This window comes from Leptonychotes weddellii, chromosome X, assembly GCF_054177405.1.
Source record: "Leptonychotes weddellii isolate Sample4059 chromosome X, ASM5417740v2, whole genome shotgun sequence".
In the NCBI taxonomy this organism is placed as follows: Eukaryota; Metazoa; Chordata; class Mammalia; order Carnivora; family Phocidae; genus Leptonychotes; species Leptonychotes weddellii.
The window spans coordinates 30,948,626-30,972,203 of record NC_138385.1 but is presented as its reverse complement, the minus strand read 5'-3'; the positions used below and the strand labels follow the sequence as shown (position 1 = coordinate 30,972,203).

General features: G+C 39.7%; 1 protein-coding gene and 1 non-coding gene across 2 annotated transcripts in view; one reads left to right on the top strand and one right to left on the bottom strand.

The window, feature by feature from the left end:
• RTL4 (retrotransposon Gag like 4) overlaps positions 1 to 23,578 on the top strand; it is a 313,336-nt gene that overhangs the window by 158,824 nt on the left and 130,934 nt on the right. The gene's annotated exons all lie outside the window — the stretch shown is intronic.
• On the bottom strand, positions 8,455 to 8,589 carry LOC115940676 (small nucleolar RNA SNORA76). Its single transcript, XR_004075402.1, has one exon. It is a non-coding gene; the product is annotated as a small nucleolar RNA SNORA76 (small nucleolar RNA).

Genomic DNA, 23,578 nt, shown 5'->3' with positions numbered 1-23,578 from the left:
CCTCGGCTCCGTCTCTGCAGCTGGCTTCCCTGCTTGTTACCTGGGAGCTCTGCCACACTCAGGCACCCCTGGTCTTTCTGTGACCCCGAGGGTCCTGAGACCACACTGTCCCGGAGGGTTCCACCCCCCGCTTAGCCACCAGAGTGACGTCCCTCGGCGGAGCAGACTTTTAAAAGTCCTGATTTTGTGCTCCGCGGCTCTATCACTTGCCAGAAGCTGCCGACGGAGGCCCCTCCCCCGCCGTCTATCCTCCCGAATATCACCTCGGATTCACTTCTCCGCACGTCCTACCTTCCAGAAAGTGGTCGCTTTTCTGTTCAGAGAGTTGCTGCTATTCTTTTCTTTGATCTCTTGTTGAGTTCATAGGTGTTCAGAATGGTTTGATCCCTATCCAGCTGAATTCCTGGGACCAGACGAAATTTAGATCTCCTACTCCTCCGCCATCTTGCTCCTCCCCTCTTTTCTGAGAGTTTTTATCTAGAAAAAGGTGTTGATATTTATCAAAAACTTTTCCTGCCTTTCATCAAATTATTTTTCTGTTTGATCTTATAATGTTAAAAGACATATAATATGTTTTTTTCTTGAAAGCTAAACCATCGTTGTAGTCTTCAGATATACCAAACTTGGTCATGATGTGATGGTGTGATGGATTGGTTTTGTGATATTTTATTTAATGTTTTTGTGTTTATGTTCATAATTGAGCTTGGCCTGCAATTGTTCATTCTTGTTTTGTCCTTTTCTCTTTTGATGTCAAAACTAAACTAGGCTCATTAAATAATTGAATACTTTTTTTTCTGGAATATTCATGTAAATTAGATATTATATGTTCTTTGAAAGTTTGCTTTTGGTTGAGGGAGATTTTAACTATTTACTCAATTTTCAACAATAATTGGAGGGCTTTTCAGGTTTTCTGTTTCTCTCTGGGTTAGTTTGGAGACAATTTTCCCTAAGTTTAATTAGCATAAAGCTCTTTGTAGTATTCTCTTTTGATGGTTGAAAATATTCTCACTAAAAAATTCATTTAATTACAATGGTGGGTATATGTCATTATATATCTGTATAATACAAAAGCATATTGTATAATGAAAAGGCAAAACTATAGAGACAGTAAAAAGATTAGTGGTTGCCAGGAGTTGGGGGTGGGGAGATGGGATGAATAGAATGAGCACAGAGGATTTTTAGGGCAGTGAAAATACACTCTATGGTGACATAATGATGGATACATATCATTATACATTTGTCCAAACCCATAGGTTGTACAAATGAAGAGTGAACCCTAATGTAAACTTTGAACTTTGAATGATTCTGATGTGTCCCTGTAGTCTCATTGATTGTAACAAATGTACCACTCTGGTGGGGGATATCAATAGTGGGGGAGGCTGTGCATGTGTGGGGATAGGGGGTATATAGGAACTTTCTGTACCTTCCACTCAATTTTGTTGTGATTCTAAAACTGCTCTAGAAATGGAATCTATTAGTTAAAAATATACATTTAATTATGGGTGATGTTAACTATTAATTTAAAAGCCACTTAAAAATTATTCTGTGAACTGCATGTCCTTGTTGTTTATCCATTTTCATTTGAGTTTTTAGTATTAATTATATGTTTTACAAACTCTATATATAAATGAAATTTGGTCTTTATCCTATGCTGTAAATATTATTTCATTTTTCTTTAAATGTTTAGAAGAATTTTTGCAGTTAGAAATTAAAATCTTTTCTGTATTGAAATCTATCAGTCTTTTCCTGCCTGACTCCTAGGTTTTGTGTGTTGCTTAGAAAGACTTTCCTCAATATTAGATTAATTTATAAATATCTTGTCATATTTTCAATTAGCATTTTTATAATTTTATTTTTTATATTTAAATCTTTTGTTATCTGGGATGTATTTTGGTTAGGGAATTAGCCAATTTAATAACAATTGATAATGTCAGTTATCAGTCAGTAATCAATTCAATAACGTGAGTTATGGAATACTTCATTTCCTGATAGATTTTAAATACCATCTATACAATGCAAAACTCCTATCTGTATAGATGCTCTTTTGGACACTTTGTTCTGTTCCACTGACCAGTTTGTTTTCTTATTAGCCAGTCATAGAGTGTTATAATGACCATAGCTTTATAGTCTATTTTCTAGCAATTTTCTGGCTATTCTTACATGTTTATTTTTCCCCATGAACTTAATAGCTGCATGTCTAAATCCAAAAAGACCTGTTGGTATTTTCATTTGGATCACAAATGAATATACTAAATTTTAGACTAATAATATGTGAATTGTTATCTTACAATATTGAGTTTTCACATTCAAGAGCAGTGTATCTTTCTATATGTGCAAGTTTTCTTTTATACCTCTTACTGATAATTTAAAGTCCTCTTCATAGAAATCTTGTGTGTTTTTCTTTGGTCCTGTTCTAAATAGCATCTTTACTTCCATTACAGTTTCTAATATGAAAGTTAATGGTGTCCTCATTTGTAAACTGATGATGATAATCATAACTATTACTTCCCAGAGCTATTTCAGGGATTGAAGGAAATGATGTATTAAAGCACTTGGTACAGTGCCTGACACCTAATAACTATTTCATAACTATTGGAGAACTTATTCTTGGACATTATGTAATGAACCTACCAGGGGTATACAATACAGTGCCATCCAGATATCTGCCTTTTTGCCATAACATCTAGACTCTGTATGCCTTAGAATCCCCATTGGAACATGGGGCAATCAATTCCAATGGGGCAACCATTTCAAGAAAAAGTGGTAGTCATGATGAGAATGACTCATTGTCTAACCATCAGCAATTAAAGCAATTCCCAGGAGGTCTTTCCTCTGTTTCTGTCTTTCTGTTCTGAGTACTTAACCAGATCGTAGTTTTATTTTCTATAATATTTCTAAAGTATTTCATATTTTCGGGCCACCTGGGTGGCTCAGTCGTTAAGCGTCTGCCTTCGGCTCAGGTCATGATCCCAGGGTCCTGGGATCGAGCCCCGCATCTGGCTCCCTGCTCAGCAGGAAGCCTACTTGTCCCTCTCCCACTCCCCCTGCTTGTGTTCCCTCTCTCACTGTCTCTCTCTCTGTCAAATAAATAAATAAAATCTTAAAAAAAAATACTTCATATTTTCTCCATACCCACCCAGGACTTTCCTGATTACTGAGAAGATAGTAATGTGGAATCTCTAGCTATAATTGGGAAACATTTTCTAAGGTGGTTAGCACTGGATTATTATAAAAGAAATTTTGGTGGGCTAGACAGATGCTTTCTGCTTTGGAAGACCTGTTTCAGTTATTCCTCATGATCTGAGCTTTGATCCTGATAAGGCCAATTTTTGAAGTTTGAGGTAGAGAGAATTCTGTCTTCTGACCCCCCTGGATGGAAAACTCTGGGATTTTTTTAATGGTAGGGTACAGAATCTTAGCTGGCTGGAAAGAAGAATAATTTATCTATGGCTGTTGGCTGCAGTATCTAACTCATCTGTGCTTATCAGCACCAGCTCACAGGAGCCCCTGAAGGAAATGGATCTGGGTCTTGGAAGCAAGTACAGCTTTTAAGACTGGCCCATCTTCTATGATATTGGGAGTTCCAAGAAGGTCCCACTGCCCTTTAGAGTTCTTCTCTGTCAGCTCATGGAGGCCTTTGACTCTGCATTTGACAAATAAGCAAGCACACAGGAAAAGGATCACAGTAATGTGCAATTAATTCAGAAGGAAAGACTTGTGTTAGCTGGCTAAGTTTTCAAAGAGGAGGGCCTTGAATGTCTGGAGGTGGGGGTATTATATTGGGGAACTGTTACCACAGAGTATTGATAATGGGTCTCAAAGGGAAGGTTTGGTCTTCTAAAGGCAAATTTCTTAAATACCAAACTTTAATGCTAAATTAACACAATCACAATCCTTCTTATGTCCTGTCATCAGTGTTACTGTCTTTACATATCCAGGCAGATGACTCTCTGCAAGGCTGAGGGAAAAGAGTATATAGACATCAGGCCTCTCTTTTCCCATTCATTTAAGCCCCATCTTTCTTGCCTCAATCCAGCTAGACATATACATCACCTTACTTACAGTATACTGAGCCTAAGCACAATCGCAGAGAGTTTTTGCAGATTTGGGCCCCAGGATCATAAAGAACCCCATGAATATCTACTTTTAAATAAGCAACTTTGCCTTGAGGCATAGGCAGGGTAAGGGGCTTATCTAGCCTCATTCAGAACATTGAGTGGTTACTTAAATTGTAAAAGGCGAAAGATTTATACGATCTGAAGAGAAACCAGAGTATGAGTGGTTACTTAAATTGTAAACCTGGCAACTGATCCTGGGGAATTCACAATTTGGTAAAGCCTAACTAAGGCCAAACCTTAACTTTAACTCATTTATGAAACAAATTGATGGAATGTGTATAACATAACAGGCACTGTGCAAAGCACTGAGAATATAAGAATGAACAGGGCATGAGCTCTGATCTCAAGGATATTGTAGGCAAATAGGAAGACAATTATGAGGGGGCGCCTGTGTGGCTCAGTCGGTTGAGCGTCTGCCTTCGGCTCAGGTCATGATCCCAGGGTCCTGGGATCGAGCCCCGCATCGGGCTCCCTGCTCTGCGGGAAGCCTGCTTCTCCCTCTCCCACTCCCCCTGCTTGTGTTCCCTCTCTAGCTGTGTCTCTCTCTGTCAAATAAATAAATAAAATCTTTAAAAAAAAAATAAAAATAAAAAAAATAAAAAAAAAGGAAGACAATTATGAAACGGGGCTAAGTAAAGTGGTAGAGAGAAGCATAGGGTTCTGAGGCCTCAGGTTCAGAGCTGATCACCCAGGGCGGGCTAAGGTGGAAGTCTTGGAGCACAACAATATTTGAGGTTTGAGCAGGGCAAGAGAATCTGGAATAGACCAAGGATGAATGGCCAGCAAGGGAGTAAGACTAAGAGACAATGAGAGAATGGTTTCAAGAAATCAGAAGAGGAGAGAGACATTTAAGGAAGGAGTAGGCAATAATGTCAAATGGAACAGAGATCAATTAAGAAAATGACAGATGAGTATCAATTGAATTTGGAATTATGAAGATCATTGGTGACTTCAGGGAGAACGTGGTTATTGAAATTGTGAGGGATGAAGCCAATTAACATTAAATTGAGGTATTAATGAGAAATCAGAGTGTTTAAATGGTGAGCGTGAACTATCATTTCAAAGACAGGGGAAGGAAGGAAGGAAAGCAAGAGGATGCCAGCTAGAAGGGGTTGCTGGTTAAGAAGAGTTTTCAATTTTGTTTAATGTGAAAAAGCCTTGAGCATGTCACTGTGCTGTGGAAAAAGAGTCAGCAGGAGGGAATGAGGTTGCGGATGAGAGGGAGGGGATGCCTTATACAGCAATGTCCCTGAGAACAGAGGGGGCAATAGGAGCCAAGTGGATGAGTTGGCCTTGGACAGGAGGAGTGATAGTTTTCTCTTTGAGACTGGAGAAAAGGAGTCAACAGTGGGAGTGGTTGCTACATAGGAAGTCTCCCTTGATGACCTTGATTTTTCTCAGTGAAGCAAGAGGCTTGAGCATCTGTAGTCTGTGAAGGGAGAGGTGGCAGAGTAAAATTTAGGACAGTCAGGTGTCTGGCTGAAACCATGGTGTCCAGGAGAGAATATAGGGAAAAACAAAGGTTACTACTACTACTACTACTACTACTACTACTACTACATGTTTGGAAATTCAAAAACCCTAATAGTTTGGTATTTTTAGGCTAGTGTGTAGAGAGATGCACCATTGCCAAGCAAAGCTCAGCAGTTTCTTTAGCTCCAGGTCCCTACTGGGTTATTGAGGTCAATCAAATTCATGTTTGGAGCCTTCCCACTTTCCTCTGTAAACAGCTCTACACACACTGCAGGTCCCCAAACTTTGAAATATATCTGCTGATTATAATGATGGGGAAGAGGAAGAACAGTTAACATTCATTCAGTGTTTTCTAAGTGTCAGACACTGCACATGGATCAGAGTTAGCTAAGTAAGTTAATCCATGGAAACTGTGTGTGTGTGTGTGTGTACACATATGTATTACACACATCATACAGATGACATATATAATAACCTATGTACTCCACACTGTGCCTGACACTTAGCGGGGACTCTGGTTGTCCTTTTTTTCCCCATCTTCTCATCCTTCATCATTAGTCCTCAATACCTGCCACCCCCACCCAGGGCTGGGGTAGGAGAGAGGTGAATACAGAAGTTTTCATTTCTTTGAGGACAGGGGCCATGATGTACCTTGTTTGAAGCCCCATAAGCACTGGTATGGTAGTGGACATGTGGCAGGCTCTAAATTAGCTCTTGAGGCAGGTGTTGGAGCCACGACTGGCAGGTTCTCATGAGTACATAAAGAGCAGCCACACAGTAACAGCCCTTTCAGCAGTGCCCAGCTGGGGATGGGACACCAGGCCTGGAGGCTGAGGACCTACATTCCAGGAGCAGCTCTGCCACCCACCAGCCCAGTGACTACAAATCTCTGCTTGCCTGGGTCTCAGGGTCTTCACCTGTGAAGCAGAGGTTATAATCCTTTCTCTTCCCACTTGATAGAGGTTCTGTAAGGATCCAGTTTGGCTGACAGTCATGAAAGCTCTTTGCAAGTAAAAAGTGTACAGATGTGAAGGGATGTTAGCTCCCAGGGCCAGGGCTTGACTAAGAAGGAGAGAGAAAGGGAGAGTCCCTGTGTAACCTGGACATATGGGGGTTTTAATTTGTTTTCCTCCTGTTTAACTAACATCCGTGATTCAAGCTGGTACAGCATTAGAACACTCTGTCCTTTGAGATCCTCAGGGACGAGAGAATTTGTAAAGCAGTGAGGCAGCAACCAGCTCATGGCATAGTGAAAAATAGATGAAATATGGCAGGGTTCATACCTGTGCTTTTTCAAACATTGCCTGACTAACAGCAGTCAGGTGAAAGGCAGGTGGTGTGTCCTCTGTTTGCTTCCCTAGAAAATCTTCTTCCCGTTTCCCCTACCTGCTCTGGCAGTGTAGTCAGATTCCACAGCTCTGTCCTGAACCCTCCTCCTTTCCTTTATCTTCCCTTCCTCCCTTGCATAACACCATCCATTCTCTTGGCCATGAGAACCAACTCCAAAATCTGTGCCAGATCTGTGCCAAATCAGCCCAGAGCCCTGACCCAAGTCCTAGATCTGAAGCCATTTGGATTTACCCTCTCCAAAATCTAACTTCCCACTTTGAACTGGTTGCTTCTCCTTCATCTTGAGCTATGCAGAAGAGATCATCTCAGAGGCAAAAAGGGAGATGGTTTGGAGGTGAGGACATGGTCCACGCACCGTTTCTTATGCAATTGAACAGAAAGGAGTAGGGGTGAAGGCTAGGGAGCTGGAGGGAATACAGATGAAGCCTTGTGTTAACTGTCTCCTTATTTTCATGACCATTAATCTCAGCTGGGCCCTTGGTGTTGACTGCCACTCCCTTTCCTTGGTCCATTCATCCACTCTCTCACTATACTTTTCCCTCTCCCTCAAACCCCCGACACCTCCTCCCTCATGTCCCCTAACAACTGCTGACCTTCTGAAGCAATCAGAATAGAAGTCCCACAGATTCCCACATCTACCCTCCTACTGCAAGTATACCCATATTCTTTCTCTTCTCTCCTGTTACTATGAAAGAACCATCTCTGCTCCTATCTAAGGCCAACTCCTCCCTGTGGGTACTACATCCCAACACCTCTAGGTTGCTCAAGGCTATAACTTTAGCAGTTCTCCCCTTGATCTCCTGCATTGGTGATTTTCACTCTTTAGTGGTTCATTCCTACTGCTATATAGACATACTATTACTGCTAACATCTTAAAAAAACAAAAAACAAAAAAACCTCCTCTTAACTCCACCTGTCCTGTATCTGTGGCCTCAGTTCTCAGCTCACTTTCTTAGCAAAACTCCTCAAAAAATTTGTCTCTACTTGCAGGGCGCCTGGGTGACTCAGTTGGTTAAGCATCTGACTCTTGATTTTGGCTCAGGTCATGATCTTAGGGTCATAGGATTGAGCCCCGTTTTGGGCTCCATGCTCAGTGGGGAGTCTGCTTGGGATTCTCTCTCTCCCTCTCACGCTGTCCCTCTCCCTGCTTGTGCTCTCTCTCTTGCTCACTCTCTAGAACAAATAAATAAATCTTTAAAAAATTTGTCTCTACTTGCTGTCCCCAGTTGTCTTTTGTGCTCACTCCAATCAGGTTTTTTCCTCCATCACTCCACCAAAATCATTCTTTGTGAAAGTCACCAATGACCTCCATTTTGTTAGTTAAGTGACCAGTTCTTATTCCTTATCTTACTAGCCTTATCAGCAGCAATTAATACAACTAATATGCTTCCTAAAATACTTCCTTCACTTGGTTTCCAGGACTCGGCCCTCTTCTGGTTCTCCTACGTCACTGCTGCTCCTTCTCAATTTCCTTTGCTGATTCCTCTCTGTGTCCTCTTTTTTTTTTTTTCAGCTGTGTCACTCGAGGTTAAAAGGGCCGCGGGCAGGGGAACCAGGCGGCCCCAGTTATGCGCAAGCGCCTACTCTGGTGCTGCAGCCTGACCCCCTGGTGCCTCGCGCAGGTGCAGCGGGGGCTCAAAGGCAGCGCGCGTCCTCTCTGTGTCCTCTGATCTCTGTGATCCCTGGGGTTCCATCTCACTACCTTTTTTTTGTTGTTGTTATCTGTACTTATTCCCTCAGTGATCTCATTCAGATTCTTGGCTTTAAATAGCTTTTTTTTTTTTTTTTTTTTGGAGAGAGAGCGAGAGAATGCAAGCCTTGGGCGCGGAGGGACAGAAGGAGAGTGAAAGAGAGAATCTCAAGCAGACTCCCCACTGAGCAGGGTGCCTGATGCAGGGCTCGAGACTGGGCTCCATCTCATGACCCTGAGATCATGACCTGAACCAAAATCAAGAGTCGGATATTTGACTGAGCCACCAAGGTGCCCTTCATGGCTTTAAATACTAACTGTACAATGATAACCCCCCAATTTGATATCCCCAGCATGGACTTCTTCTCTAACTTGTAGACTCCTATTTCCAAAATGGAATTCCTGATCTTCACCTCCAAACTTGCTTGTCCTATATTCTTTCCCATCTCAGGAAATGGCAATTCTGTCCTTGAATTTCCTCTCTCTCTCACTCTCTCTTAATATTTCTCCTCCTGTCCATCGAATTCATAAGGAAATCATGTTGGTATTACCTTCAAAATGTATCTAGAATTCAACCAATTCTCACCATTTCTATCACCATAACCCTGGTCCAGGCAACATGATTTCACATCCGCATCATTACAGTAGCTTCTTCTAACTAGACTCCCTGTTTCTGCTTTATACCCCTGTATTATATTTTCCACACAGAACCATGAGTGGACCTTTCAAAACACGAATCATGTAACTCCTCCATTCAAAGCCCTCCAGTGACTCCTATTTCACTTAGAAGAAAAGCGAAGTCCTTACAATGGCCTGCAAGATCCTATCTAATCTGGCATGGATCCCCATCCTTTACTTACTCTGACCTCATCTCCAATCACTCTCCGCTTTTGCTTACTTTGCTCTATCACACTAGTCTCCTGGCTCTTTCTAGAACATGCTAGTCATATTCTTGCTGAAGGGCCTTTTTCCTTGCTGTTATCTCTTCCTGGAAGGATTTTTCTCCCATGTATGCACAAAGCTTGCTCTCTCAGCGAATGAAAAGAATGAAAGCAATGAATGAATGATAAACAACCCCTTGAAACCCTCACAACACCTAAGCCCAATAAGGCCATTCCTCTGTGTCTTTCTATATACTCTCTTTGAGAAGTTTCAACTCTTACCTAGTTCTAGCTGGCTACTGGCAGAGCAACTGCAGCTGGTTCTGGAGGAAGTAAGGGGGCTGTAATCTAGCTGGTGCTCTGCTCATCAAGCCCTGCACCAGGCTACACCATGCAGATTAGATAAAGGGGTGGTACTTTTTTCTCCAGGAATGCGCTAGCTGTCTGTTCTCTGATCAAGTCTTATGCTCAGGGCTATCTACCTGGAGAAAGCATCTTGTTAACTATTGACACAAAAACTCCAAAAAGGCTAGCTATACCTCTGCCTCCTGGGCCTCACTGCCTGAATGTTCTACTGGAAACTCAAACACAACATGTCAAAAATGAACTCATCATCTTCTCCATCTCCACTGTGAATCTACTCCTATTCTTGACTTCCAAATGTCTGTTAATAAAATCATCATTTTCCCAGTCATTCAAGCTCCAAACTTTAGACATCTTTTTCCCACTACCTTCTGTCACTTTTAGGCAGATTTTCAGGTTCTGTCAGTTCCATCTCCATGCCATTTCTTTTCTCTGGAATCCTAGAGCCTCATTGTATCCACTTGACTATAACCATGGCCTAAGTAATTCTGAGAGCTGCTTAGGAAATTGCCTCAGCAAATTGCTGTGGAAGTTGTGGGCTGCAGATGGGTAATTGTCCATTTAAACTACAAAGCTGGCTTAAGTAGAAAACCTATGAAAAGATTAGAGAAGAGCACCTCCTTTTCATACTCCAGATCTGGATAGGAATGGGTAATGCAGAGTAAATTATAGGCTTCTCCAGAGTACTGAGATTCGAATCAGTAGCTCCATTCCTATTTTATAAAAAAACTCAGTAAGGCACACACAACTTTTGTGAACTTTTGTATCCTCATCTGTCAAAAGGAGGTAATTCAACAAGATGAACTCTCAGCTTCCTCTTGCTCTGACAGCGCAAGTTTCCAAGCCTTTTGCTCAAACACACACTTCACATCAGGGAAAAAGAAGAGAGGGGAACTAGCACTTATTAAGTACCTCCCATGTACCAAACTCATTATACCCATTATGCAACTTAATACTCATGACAACTCTGCGAGAAAGGGATGCCTGTTTTACAGCTGAAGAAGCTGAGGTTCAACCAAGTTAAATAAAAAATGTAGGGCCACACGCTTAATAGGACTGGGCTTGATCCCAGGTCCCTTTGCCTTGAAAGGCTGTCTCCCAGATCAAGATGTAGAACTTTCCCCTGTGATTTTTCACTTAGGTGCCTTTCTTTAGTCCTAAAGTACAAAATAATTCATTTTCAAACTAAGGGCACTGAACCAATCATCTAAGCATTATATGTAATAATTTGAACACTAGAGCTCACTTTTCTCTTCCTCTTATTGTCCAACTCACTTCAAGCCACATATTGCAGTAATCCTGAAGCATGGTGTTCCCTCCAGGGAAAAACATAATTGTGCATAGCTTTGTGCCATGAGCAGGATTAATTATGCAGAAGGATAATTAGAATGCTAGGTAAGACCATTTATAACATCATTCAAATCGAAGTATTGGCAGCATGCTTAGAGAGGACTCATTCCCTTCCCTCTTCTACTATAATCAAGTGCCTTTTCTCTGACCCCTGGAATAATTCTGTTGGGAAAGCCTACCTTTAGGTGAGAAAGTTTAATCATATCCATTAGGGTCACATCTACCAGTTGGAAGGTAAAAGAATCAACCTGTTTACTGAGCACTTGGAATCTCCTCAGGTGCCTTAACTGGTTTGGATGATTTTTAAAAAATTACCAATGATGAATTAAAGCTATTTCTCTCTCTCTCTCTCTCTTTCTTTCTTTTAGTGTTCAATAATTCATTAGGTAAAGCTATTTCTATAATACTGCAGAACTGTGAAACATTAACTAGTTTAGTCACATATCTGGAGTTCTGGTTTTTCAGTTCTGCTGATAACAAATAACTGTTTTGATTGATATATTCAGGAGTCAAATATTTTAAGACAGTACTCGTTATTAATGCCTTTGCTCAGATTAGTTTTTATGACAGTGGCATTACCCAGCAAAGTTCCTAGGGAGGGAGACAAAGGACAGGTAAATTTTGATGAGATGAGGAGAGGTTATGGAGTTTGGTCATTGGTTCCAATTGCTAATAACTGAATTAGCCTATTATTATTATTTTTTTTTGAATTAGCCTATTATTTCATTCTTTTTTTCTGGCTTTCTAGGACTAGGTCCTTCTTATCTAGATAGTTAGCAGATAAGCCTGTACCATTCCCTGAAGGGGAAATGGGTTGGCAATTAGGAGGTGGCATGATGATGACTGGTGCTTAGAAGTGCCTTCTGTTTGGAGAAAAGAGGATACACCTGAAGAGAAGGAGGCTCTTTTGAGTCTTAACCCAGAGAAGTAATGTGAAATGCCACTTTTTACTGTATCACTGGCTGTAAAGAAGGAGTATTTGAAGGCTGGTGGACTTTTTTTTAAAGGCCCTTCAGTAAAACAGAGGTAACTGATGTATAGGCCAGCTGTGCCTATTAGCGATCATAGCCCCTCAGGGGTAAAAACCACAGTCAGGAATCAATGAGGCACCCGCTCTAATCCGTGGAAGTGCTGTGAAAGATTCGGTCCTAAAGAGAGCAAAAAATGGAAGGGAACAACAGTAGTCCACATCAGTTAGGGTTTGCAGGAAAGAGATAAGAACAGCACAATGAGAACTAAGTTGATACTCTCTGATGAGATTAAGGAGAACAAGGAGGGCTTTTGGAGACAAAAGGATATGGCGGGAGAATTGAATGATTCATATATAAGACAGCATGAGATTAGCAATGACTCAGAAATGGCAGAAAGCCTGAGCTGTTTTGAGATCAATCTTTTGAAAGGAGCAAGATAAAAAAAAAATATATTCTTGACAGTTTGAACATGTTGAAGGGTTGGCAGGAATTGGTATAGACCAAATTTCCCCCAAGCCAAGTGCTTAATTTATTCTGGTTGTTCTGTGATATACTCATCCATACAATTAATTGCTGTTGTCTGTGCTTTCTAGATGTTTGCATATAGCATTACTCTGTTTCATTCATTTTATTTAATAAAAACCCTATGTACCTAGAACTGAGGTAGAAGTTAGGAACACTGAAAAAAAAGAATTGAAGACATACATGTTTCTTGCCCTTGAGGAGTTTATGATACTGATTTGGAGACAAGATTTTCGATCATTATACAATTTAAAAATCATGGTGACACAGAAATTTTCTTGAAAAAATTAAAGAAACTCAAAAATTCATGACTTAAATCGTCATTTTGGTATGTTGGCCCTGAATGAGCACATAAGGAAATGGACTGAGTTGTAAATTTAGAAGCAAAGGGGTCATTGGGAGTTGGAATTCATCTGGGAGGTAGATCCTCAGCTAGGACTGCATGGATGGGCATGGAGGAGGGGGAAAGCAATAGGCATAGATGCAGAGGCAGGAATGGCAAAAGGTGTACTTGGTAGCAGTGAATAGAAAGTTTTGAGTGGAATATAGGTTTCATGTTAGGGAAGTAAGTGAAGGCTCTCGAATGTCAACCTGAATGTACTGATTTTAATTCTATAGGACTTTTGAGTAGAAGAATGGCGTAATCACTTTTATTGGTCACTTAACAGTATAGCACGTCCATTTCACACACCATAGGGCCTTTGAAAAGACTACATTTTCAGCTGAAACAAATAAGAGTAAGGTGTTTAAGGCTGTTTTCCAGATTTCTGTCTTCCAGGGTCAATGTGGCCATTTAGAGCCAAAAATTAATATTCACAGTTGAAGGCATTAAGTGTGACACTCTCCCTGACCTAAGTGTGCCACCTTAACATTTCTACACTCAGGTGAAATCTCATGACAAAAGAATTCTTCCATTTAACAAAATGATTTGCAATGCTTATGGACAATCCTCATCTGGTTATAGCAACTTCACAATGACCTGAGAAACAGAAGCATTTCCCTCCCATCATATGAGGAAAGAACTTTCAGGAAGGTGAATAAAGTGCCTAGAAGCATGGGCTTTTAAAGTCATATAGATCTGGGATTGGAATCCAACTTTGTCACTTCCTACCCGGGCCACATACATAAGTGTCTTTGCCTCTCTGAGCTTCAGTTTCTTTATCTATAGAATGGAGAGAAGCGTTCATACCTCATAAAGTTTAGGATTAATTAACATCGTGTATGCAAAGCTTTCAGCATAGTCTCTGGCACATAGCATTCAGCATTCAGTAAGTGTCATCACTTGTTGAAAATAGTGAGAGTTTTGAGTGTATACTGCATGGAAGGTGAAAGAGTAGGGTGGTTAAGATAAGAGCATGACTTCTGGAGCTAACCTGCCTTGACCTGAACACCAGTTCTGCTTTGTGACCTTGAGCAAATAACTTAACCTTTCCATGCCTGAATCTTCTTGTCTACAAAATAAGGATAATAATGGTAATTATGGCATTGAATTATGAGGGTTATATGAGTAAATACACGTAAGAAGTGCTAGAACACTACCTGGCACATAGCAAACCTCAGTATGTGTTGGCTACTATTACATGTCAGGCACTAGGCTGATGATTTTACATGCCTTTTCTCATCTATTCCTCAGATGCCTTATAAGGGGGTAGGTATTATTATCCTCATTTCATAGAAAAGGAAATTGAAGCTCAGATAAATTCTAGTTAGTAATATGTCTAAGGTCACACCAGTAGCAAATAACTCAAATCCAGGTCTGTCTGACTCCAAAGCCTCTGAGCCACTGTTCCATAGTAGGACTTGCTTGTCACAAGAGGGGTGTTCAGGTGTGGTATACCAGGGGCTGATGGGAAGGAAGGGGTGCCAGTCTGGAGGGAAAGGCAAATTTGATGTGAGATACATTGAAGTTATGAGGCTGGAGGGGACTTTCAGAGGAGAATGTCTTCTATTTTCCATGGAAAGATGTGTTCCCTTTAGAAGTCAGCAGTCTGTTCTTAGTCTGTGCTGTAAACACTTCAGGGGATTTGCAGAGCTTAATTAGAAAACTTCAGCAGTATTTTAAAATAGTAATAACACAAACTTCTTTAAAGGGCAAAAAGCTAATGAGAAGAAGTTGTAAAATGAAGAGCAAACCTTCTGATTGAGAAAGGTCAGTCATGCCAAACAAACACAATATTAAGAATCCAACAGGAAAAAATCTGAAATTCTACTTTTTGAGATTCCTTTCTTTAGCTCCAGAAAGCTTCCCATAATGAAATAGTAATAGTCCTAATAGTGGGATAATAACCATAACTAGAACAAATAGAGCACATATCATGAGCCAGACCCTGTTCTATGTGCTTTACATATATGAACTCATTTAATCCTCACAACAGCCTTATAAGAAAGATATTATTATTATCTCCATTTTATAGAGGAGAAAACTGAGGCACAGAAAAATTAAGGAATTTATGAAAATCATATGGCTTATAAATGGCAGAGCCAAGATTCAAACCCAAGTATTTTGGCATCAGCATCTGCATGTTACACATCACATTATATTGCTTTATTGGGCCATTATCTGCAATTAACACATTAGTTAGGTCTAGTTTTTCTGCTTTTTTCCAGTATGATAGCTGTCCAAAAGCTGGGTAGAAAATATCTTGAAGTCACCAAAATCATATACAGAACCAGCCACAGAGCTAAATAAATTTCCATGCCTCCCTCCAGGGGAGTAAGTGTCAGTGTGGTTAAATGTGGGAGTGTGCCAGTTAGACCAGCCCTGGACTAGCCTCAGAGTTAACTGTGGTCCTTTTGCTGAAATTGTCATAATAGACTCTTCACAGCTTATTCAATGAGAGAATTTTTTCAAATATTTATTTATTTATTTTAGAGAGAGAGCGTGTATGGGGGGGGGGAGGACAGAGGGAGAGGGAGAGAGAGAACCTCCAGCAGACTCCACTGAGCATGGAACCCGATGTGGTGCTCAATCTCACGACCCTGAGATCATGAGCTGAAACTGAGTCAGACACTTAACCAACTGAGCCACCCAGGCGCCCCTCAATGAGAGAATTTAACATGATATTTAAGAGCACCACCTCTAGAGGCATCCAAACTGGAGTTCAAATGCAGGCTCTGAAATTTGCTAACCATGTGATCTTGTGTAAATTACTTAAGTTTTCTGTGCATTGATAACACTGGTAAAATTGTGAGAAAACTAGGACCAATCTCACAGGATGGTTGGAAAGAAAAGTGAAATAATCAGTGTTTGAAAAGAAAATAGTGCAGAGTTAGCACTCAGTTCATTTGGCTGTTATTCTCTCTGGGGAGCTTTTGGGAGCCTCAGTAGTTCATTTCTGAACCTGATTCACCAGGCATTCTTCCCCTTTCCTGTCATCTTTTAGAATGTCTCCAAGGTCTTCATTCATTTGTCTCTATGGATTTTCTTTCCCCTACATTTGGCTTTCAATTTAAAGTGGACATTTATTCAAACCAGTCAACCTTTTGACAGCCTCAACCATATTCTTTGCTAAAATGTGTCAGTAAATCCAATCATTTTGCTCAGGGGCAGAAGTGAAAGGAAACATGAACAAGAGATTGATGTTGAAAAGGCACCAAGATGGCAGTACCTATTTTCTTAATGAGGCCTTTCCCAAAGTATGGTCTGTGGAACATTAGCCTCATGAGATTCTCCTGGGGAAAAAAACATTTATTTTGTCAAAAAGTTTGAGAAATGGAGCGACTGTATCTCCTTTTTAGAAAGCTACACTCTACACGTTTATTACAAGATCTAAATAATTTTACAGTAAGAAAATCGGTTTAACTCTGTCTTATCCAACGCTTAAAAATTACTTTGACCTCAGAATCTCTTGGAGTGGTAAATTACCTTCATGAAATGGTCATCTCAAAGTATGATACTAGCAGACTACCCTACAGGTCATAGAGCAGAAAGGTTCACAGACTAAGTTAAGATGCTTGAACCACACAGTTTATTGAATTAATTTAAAATGCACAGCAAAAAGCAAAGTAAATAGATGGTTATATTAACACATGGGATATGTGGCTGCTGATACAGCTCATCAGTTCACGAAAATTTACCTATTAAATTTGTCATTTGTTTTCAGAAAATGGTAACAAATAATTAACACTGAGTTCTAGGCACTGTTCTATACTTCTTATGTATACTTAACACAGCGCTAGTTGTTCATATTTTGTGGTGGGGAAATGAATAAAAGGTTCAGTTCACAAAATACACATTTGGCTTTGTCCTAAGTTAATGACTTGAATAGCTAAATTTCTTATTTATAATTATCCCTGTAGATTTTAATAAAAAGGAAAGAAATACTCAGACATGAGTTAACATGCTGGTGGATTGAATACATGTATTTAATTTCACTCCATTTGTTTTCCTCATTTCTTGGGTCCAGTGAAAGCTTCTAGTGTAACCCAGAAAAAGGTAAGTGTTGTACTTAAGATGAGGGGAAGTGAATCTATGCATACTGAAATCAGAAACCTCCTGTTTTCTTCCCCTATTCAACTCTTAGAATGTTGGCAGCCAGATCTTTACTCTGCAGGCAGATTGGAATCATATTTGCTAGGAAATCTTACCAGTTTTGGAAGAAAGATCCAAAGATACTGACATTGGAGAGTTCACCAAACCTCCTGAAATGCCTCTAAACTGTAATAAAATGATTCTGTTTTAAAGACATAAAGCCCACAAATAGAAATGGAAGGAAGGCAACAATATTTTCGGAGCTGGAAAGCAAATAGATCAAGGTTAACAGAATTTTTAAAAAGATTTTATTTATTTGCCAGAGAGAAAGGAAGAGAGAAAGAGCACAAGCAAGGAGAGCAGCAGGCGGAGAGAGAAGCAGGCTCCCCACTGAGCAAGGAGCCCCATGCGGGACTCAATCCCAAGACCCTGGGATCATGACCTGAACTGAAGGCAAAGATATAACCGAGTGAGCCACCCAGGTATCCCAAGGTTAACAGAATTAGCAAATCTAATAAACATGAATTTTATTTAGCCTGGCAGTGGGGGAAATTGAGAGCCAACCTGGTTTACCCTGTAGTATCATCAAAAGATCACAGCTGGAGGCGCCATGTGCCTCTTGAACTGGGCATAAAGGGGAAGCTATTAAAGGAAGATTGATGGAAAGCTGCTTAAGAAATAGGTCCCTAGATGTGCTCCCTCAACTCCACACTTTTAGATCACTGCCCCACCTCTACCTCAGGAGAAAACTAGAGATGGTAAGACATAGGGTCTCTAGCTGTGGGATACCATGACCAGCTGACAGCTTGAATATCATAAAGAACATGAGATTATGTGAAATGAATCTGAATGCTGAAACCCCAGGCTTTACCTCTCTCTCGGTCTATTTGGAAAAATTTTCCAAAAGCTGGAAATAAGGTTAAAAGAGTGCAGCATGTCATTTTGATGTGATATGGAGCACTGTTTAACAAGCCCACCCAAAGATGATTTACTTATCTTGGGAAATATACCTATATTTGACTTTGATTTTTATATTAAAGACTCAGACTCTGGGAAGTTATAAGTTAACTTGCAGATTTTATCCAGTAGAGGTGCACATAATTTTTGTACAGTAGAAGAGATAACTTCAAAAGTTATATTTTGTATTGTCTTGTTGGACATTAACCAGAATATCTAATCAGGCAATCTTATTCTAAAATTGCTTCTGAAATGACTATAAGTCATGTCCAGTTCCTCAAAATGTTCTCAGAATCTGCCTGACCCTAGATTTGTGTGAAAGTCTTGTTTTTAATTTTTTAAAACATTTTATTTTGGCAGTTTCTTGAATGTTGGTGGTCAGACATTTACCTCTAGGTAGGAAAATGAGAGTATTTCTTGGGAAATTTGACCAGCCAAAGAGGAAAACCTAAAAATCTACTAACATTCACTTTCCTAACAAATGGCCCAGGCAGATCACCTTGTGTTTACAATGACCAATTGTTTTATCATACAAAGTAGGACATTTTTGAGAGTAAAAGGAGGCTTCATTAATAATTATGCTGGGGCAGCAGGCATAACCTGGGACTGTCCTGGTGATACCAGGACATATGTCCATACTACTTACAGTGAAGTTCTTGTTCAACAATCTCACTCATACTCTCAGAATTTCCAGTCAGCTCTTTTGTCTGTCAGTATATGAGCAGAGAGCCAAGCATTACAATGATTTGATGAAAGCCTCTAACTTTGAAAGATAAAGATCAAAACAAAAAAGTAGTTAAAGGCAACAGGGAGGAAACAGAAACCATACAGGGAGAATAAAATCCCTTCCTCCCAGAAAACACTACCATAAATATCATCAGAGAGCTAAAATTTGTATTGAATTTACGAAATGAGAAGAAGATTATGTAAAAAGAAAGAAAAAAAGAGCATTCACACACACACAAAACCCTTGGAAATTTAAAACATAATAGCAAAAACAAAAATAAGTGGAAACGGTGAATGATAAGGTATGAAAATCTCACAGAAAGTAGAGCAAAAAAACGATAGGTGGAAAATAGGAGAGAGAAGTTGAGAAAATTCAAGGACCAATCAAAGAGGCCCAACATCTAAATAATAGGAAATGCAGAAAGGGACAGATGTGACAACAGAGAAAATGGAAAAGAAGAAATCATCTGTGAAATAATATAAGAAAAATTTCCCATGGTGAAGAAAGTGAATTTTCCATATTTAAAGGGCCCAATTAGTGTCCAGCACAATGAATAAACATGAGCCCACAGCATGGCACATTATTATGAAATTTTAGACTCTTAGGGGGAAAAAAGAAGATTCCACAGCTTTTGGGATGGGGTAAAGGAAAGTCACAGACAAAACATCAAGAATGATTTTGGACTTTTTAACAGCAAAACAGGAAGCCAGAAATAATGGAACCATGCTTTTAAAAATCTGAAGAAAAAAAAATTTTAACTTAGAACCCCCAGGCAATTATTAATTCCAAGAAAAATAAGAAGTTGTGCAGCAAAATGAAAATAGTCAAAGGTTATTATATTGTCGTAATGTAAACACTGATCTAAACTCAATATAATTATATTGGGAGTTCAGAGAAATGGGAGATGTGTTTGTGGTAGGCAGAGAAAAGGAAGAGTAGCAAATTTTCACCTTCCAAACATGCAAATTAATAGATATGCCTAAAACAGAAAACTCATGAGTTAGCAATACAAGCTTGTAAATTTAGAGATATTGAGATATGCATCAAAAGAATCAATGAAAGTATTTGAAAGTGGTTTCCTAGTGGGAAGGAAAAAAAGGAATGAGGGAAGAGGAATGGGGACTGTTGTTTGGCCCAACCTTGTAGAATTTGTTGATTTATCATAATAGGTGCATGTGAATTTGATTAAAAAAATTAAAAAAATAAAAGAAATGAATAATAATTTTGTCTGGGTCACGGTTCAAGAAACAATGCTAGAGTTTGGAAAATTAAGTACTTGTTTTCAGCTTTGAAGTTTACATTTTGATAAGAGATTCTGGTTCATGGACTTAATTCAAAAGAACCATTGCAGAAATGGTTTTCTCTTTCATAAAACCTATTTTAGCTCCTGGAATGCTTAATTAATTTTTTATCATATATGGAAAAAATTGTTTTGAGGTAGCATTTTCTTAGATAATGAGCACTTAGGAAGAGAAGACATTACTTTGAATATCTGTTCTGCCACTGAATGCTGTACCATGGCATGAATAAGCTGTTCACCTTTTTTTTGGGTATTAGTTTCCTCAGCTGTCAAATGGATATATTAAGAGAAGTTATGTCTACTATCATCTAACGGGTCAATCGTCCTCTCTTCCAGAACCCTGATTCCAATGCCAGAGAGATCTAGAACTCTCAGAGACAAAGACTGATGAAGGTGCAACAAAGAATACCAGTGGATAGTCCACTTTGAGTTGGAATGGAATCTTAACCCTGCAGAGGAGACCCAAACCCTCCCCTAGAGGTGTAGTATTCCCAACGGGATCAGAAGCTTCTTGAATAGATAAGGATACAGCTGTTGAAAATAAAGGCACAAAGTTCCTCTAGCAAGCCTACTGCCCTTTAAGATCATATAGGCTCCACTCAGCAGCAGAGCTCTCCAGACCACAACTTAGCTCCAAACTGAGTAAATAAAATGCTCCTTTTTGCTTTACATCTTTGCCTGGGTCAGGCTGTAATCATTATTTAATGGCAAGGTGCCACCCTTCCTTTTTTCCAGCCTTGTATGACTCCGCTGCTCATACTGCTTAATTCCTGACAGCTTATTGTGCCTCTGACACAAAAGAGAAATGTCCCAGGCGTCATCAATTTAGCATATTTCAGTTGCCCACTCTGATCACAGAGTCACTCAAGAGCCTTAATTCTTTTTTTTCTCTCTCTTTTTTTTTTTTTTTGAGCCTTAATTCTTAACTGCTGAAAATTAATCTGACACTTTGTGCACTCTTAGATGGAGACAAATGGACCCTGAATAATTTAAAGGACATTTTCTTAAAGCATCCAACAGAGTTGAAGTCTCCTGATTTTTCATTTTTCTCCAACCTAAGCCCAACAAGCTAAATGACAAATATTGATGCTTTCATTTCTCTAAAAACAAAGGCTCAGTGTGCATGCCCAGTGATCACAATGTCTTTGCTTATCAAAGTTGAAAATCCATTTTGGGGAGCTTATATCTAAGGACCTGCCTCCTTTTGGGTTCCTGACACTGAAGAATGAGAATTGGTTCAGCTTCTCCTAAACTGTTTCAAATGTGCTGTAGTTAAAAAGAAGGAGGGACAAGCACAGAAAGTAGATTAAATGAAAGCCAAGTAGTTACAGTGACATATGCCTGGGTTTTAATATTAATAGAATTCCTAATAACAGTGTCTTCATAGTTTTCTTAAGTAACTCTAAATCACAAACCATAATAAACATTGTTCAGGCGTATTTTCAATGGATGGATCCTTCCTAAATATGGCTCATCCCTTAGAAGATCCAGAAAAATGTTACTCTCTGAGGGTGGGTTTTATTTTGTATATGTAGGAGTAGTTGCCTCTTTTTAACCCAGCATTCTGCCAAATTAGGACAAACCTTCTGGAAATAGACATTTAAGAGCCAAGGAAGAATTGGGAGAGGCTGAAGGAAAAAGATTAAGGAAGAATGATATCCATCACACTGGTCTTTAATATTGTTGATTGCCATGACCCAGTCCTGGGTCCTCTCCTCTTTTCACTGTACAGTCCTTTCTAGTTTACCTCATCCTCATCCAGTCTCATGGCTTTAAATACCATCTTTATGCTCAAGGCTCTCAAATTACTATCTCCAAATTGATCTGAGCTCCAGACTCTACTATGCAACTGCCTACTGAACATCCCAGCTTGAATGTCCCCAAATCATTTCCAAATCGGCACATCCCAAACTAAACTCATTGTCTTCTCCCACCCTTGTTCCTACATATTAGGTATCAAACACAATATTAGGTATCAGAGATATAACAGTAAGCAGGTTTCTGACTTCTGAGGTTTACATTTTATTGGTAGGGAGTGATAATAAAAAAACAAGTAAGTCCAATGGGTTTTTTATATATAAAAGGTACATTAAGTATCTTGAAGCAAAGTGGACTAAGGAGATAAAAAGTGATGGGGAGCGTACTGTATTTAATAGGATGATCAAGGAAGGTCTCTTGAAGAAGATATTAATTAAGGAAAACTTGAACAAAAATAAGGAATAAGCCATGCGGATATCTGGGAGAATATTTCACACGCAGCAGAAAGTGCAAATGCCCTGAATAGGGATATACTTGGTATATTTGAGAAAAAGCATAATGGCTGGAGTAAGAAGTCAAAAGAAAAGTTGTGAGATATATCAGAGAGGTAGCCAGGAGCCAGATCATATATGGGCTTGTAGGCCATGATAAGAAGAATTTGATTTTCATTCCAAGCATGATAAAAAGTCACTGTAGGGTGGTTTTTTTTTTTTTTTTAAGATTTTATTTATTTATTTGACAGAAAGAGATGAGAGAGCAAGAAAGAAAGCACAAGCAGGGGGAGCTGCAGGTAGAGGCAGAGGGAGAAGCACGCTCCTCTCTGAGCAGGGAGCCCGATGCGGGGCTCGATCTCAGGACCCCAGGATCACAACCTGAACTGAAGGCAGACGCTTAACCAACTGAGCCACCCAGGCGCCCCCATTGTAGGGTTTTGAGGCATAAGTTGGTCTGGATTTTGGAAGGATCTCTGGCCCATTGTGAGGAGAATAGACTGTAGGGGGCCAGAGTGGAAGCAGGGAGACCAGTCAGAATGCTATTGTGAAAATCCAAGGGAGAGACGATGGTGGCTTGGATTAAAGCCATAGCAGTGGATATAGTAAGAAGTGGTTAGATACACTATGCATTGTGTAGGTAGAGCCAATGGACTTGCCTATCTAAGGGAATGGCACCACCTTCATCCTTCCAGTCTGCGAGCCAGTAACCTAGGGTTCATTCTTGACTCTTTTCTTTTACTTTGCCCCTACATATAATCTATTGCTAGAGTCTGTTGATTCTCCTCAGGTGAAGACTGGAAAGAAGAGCTTTCCTGGCAGAAAGAGAAGCATATAAAATGAAATAAAGTGTGTAGTAGAATCAATTAAACCACAGCCTATTTCTCAAGGAAACTAATTGAAATATAACATCTAAGATTAAATATCACTACATGGAATGACCTTGTCTAACTCCTCCCTCAACCTCAATTATGTTAATCCCATTTCATCTTCCCACAGTTCCTTGTCTTTTACCTTCACAACACTTATCACAAATTGTGGGTACATATCTAGTCATTGGATTATTTATTTAATGTTTGCTTACTTCACTAAGCTAAAGGCTTAGGTGGAATGCAAGGACTAAGTCTTACCTTGTATCTCTAGTGCCTAGCACAGA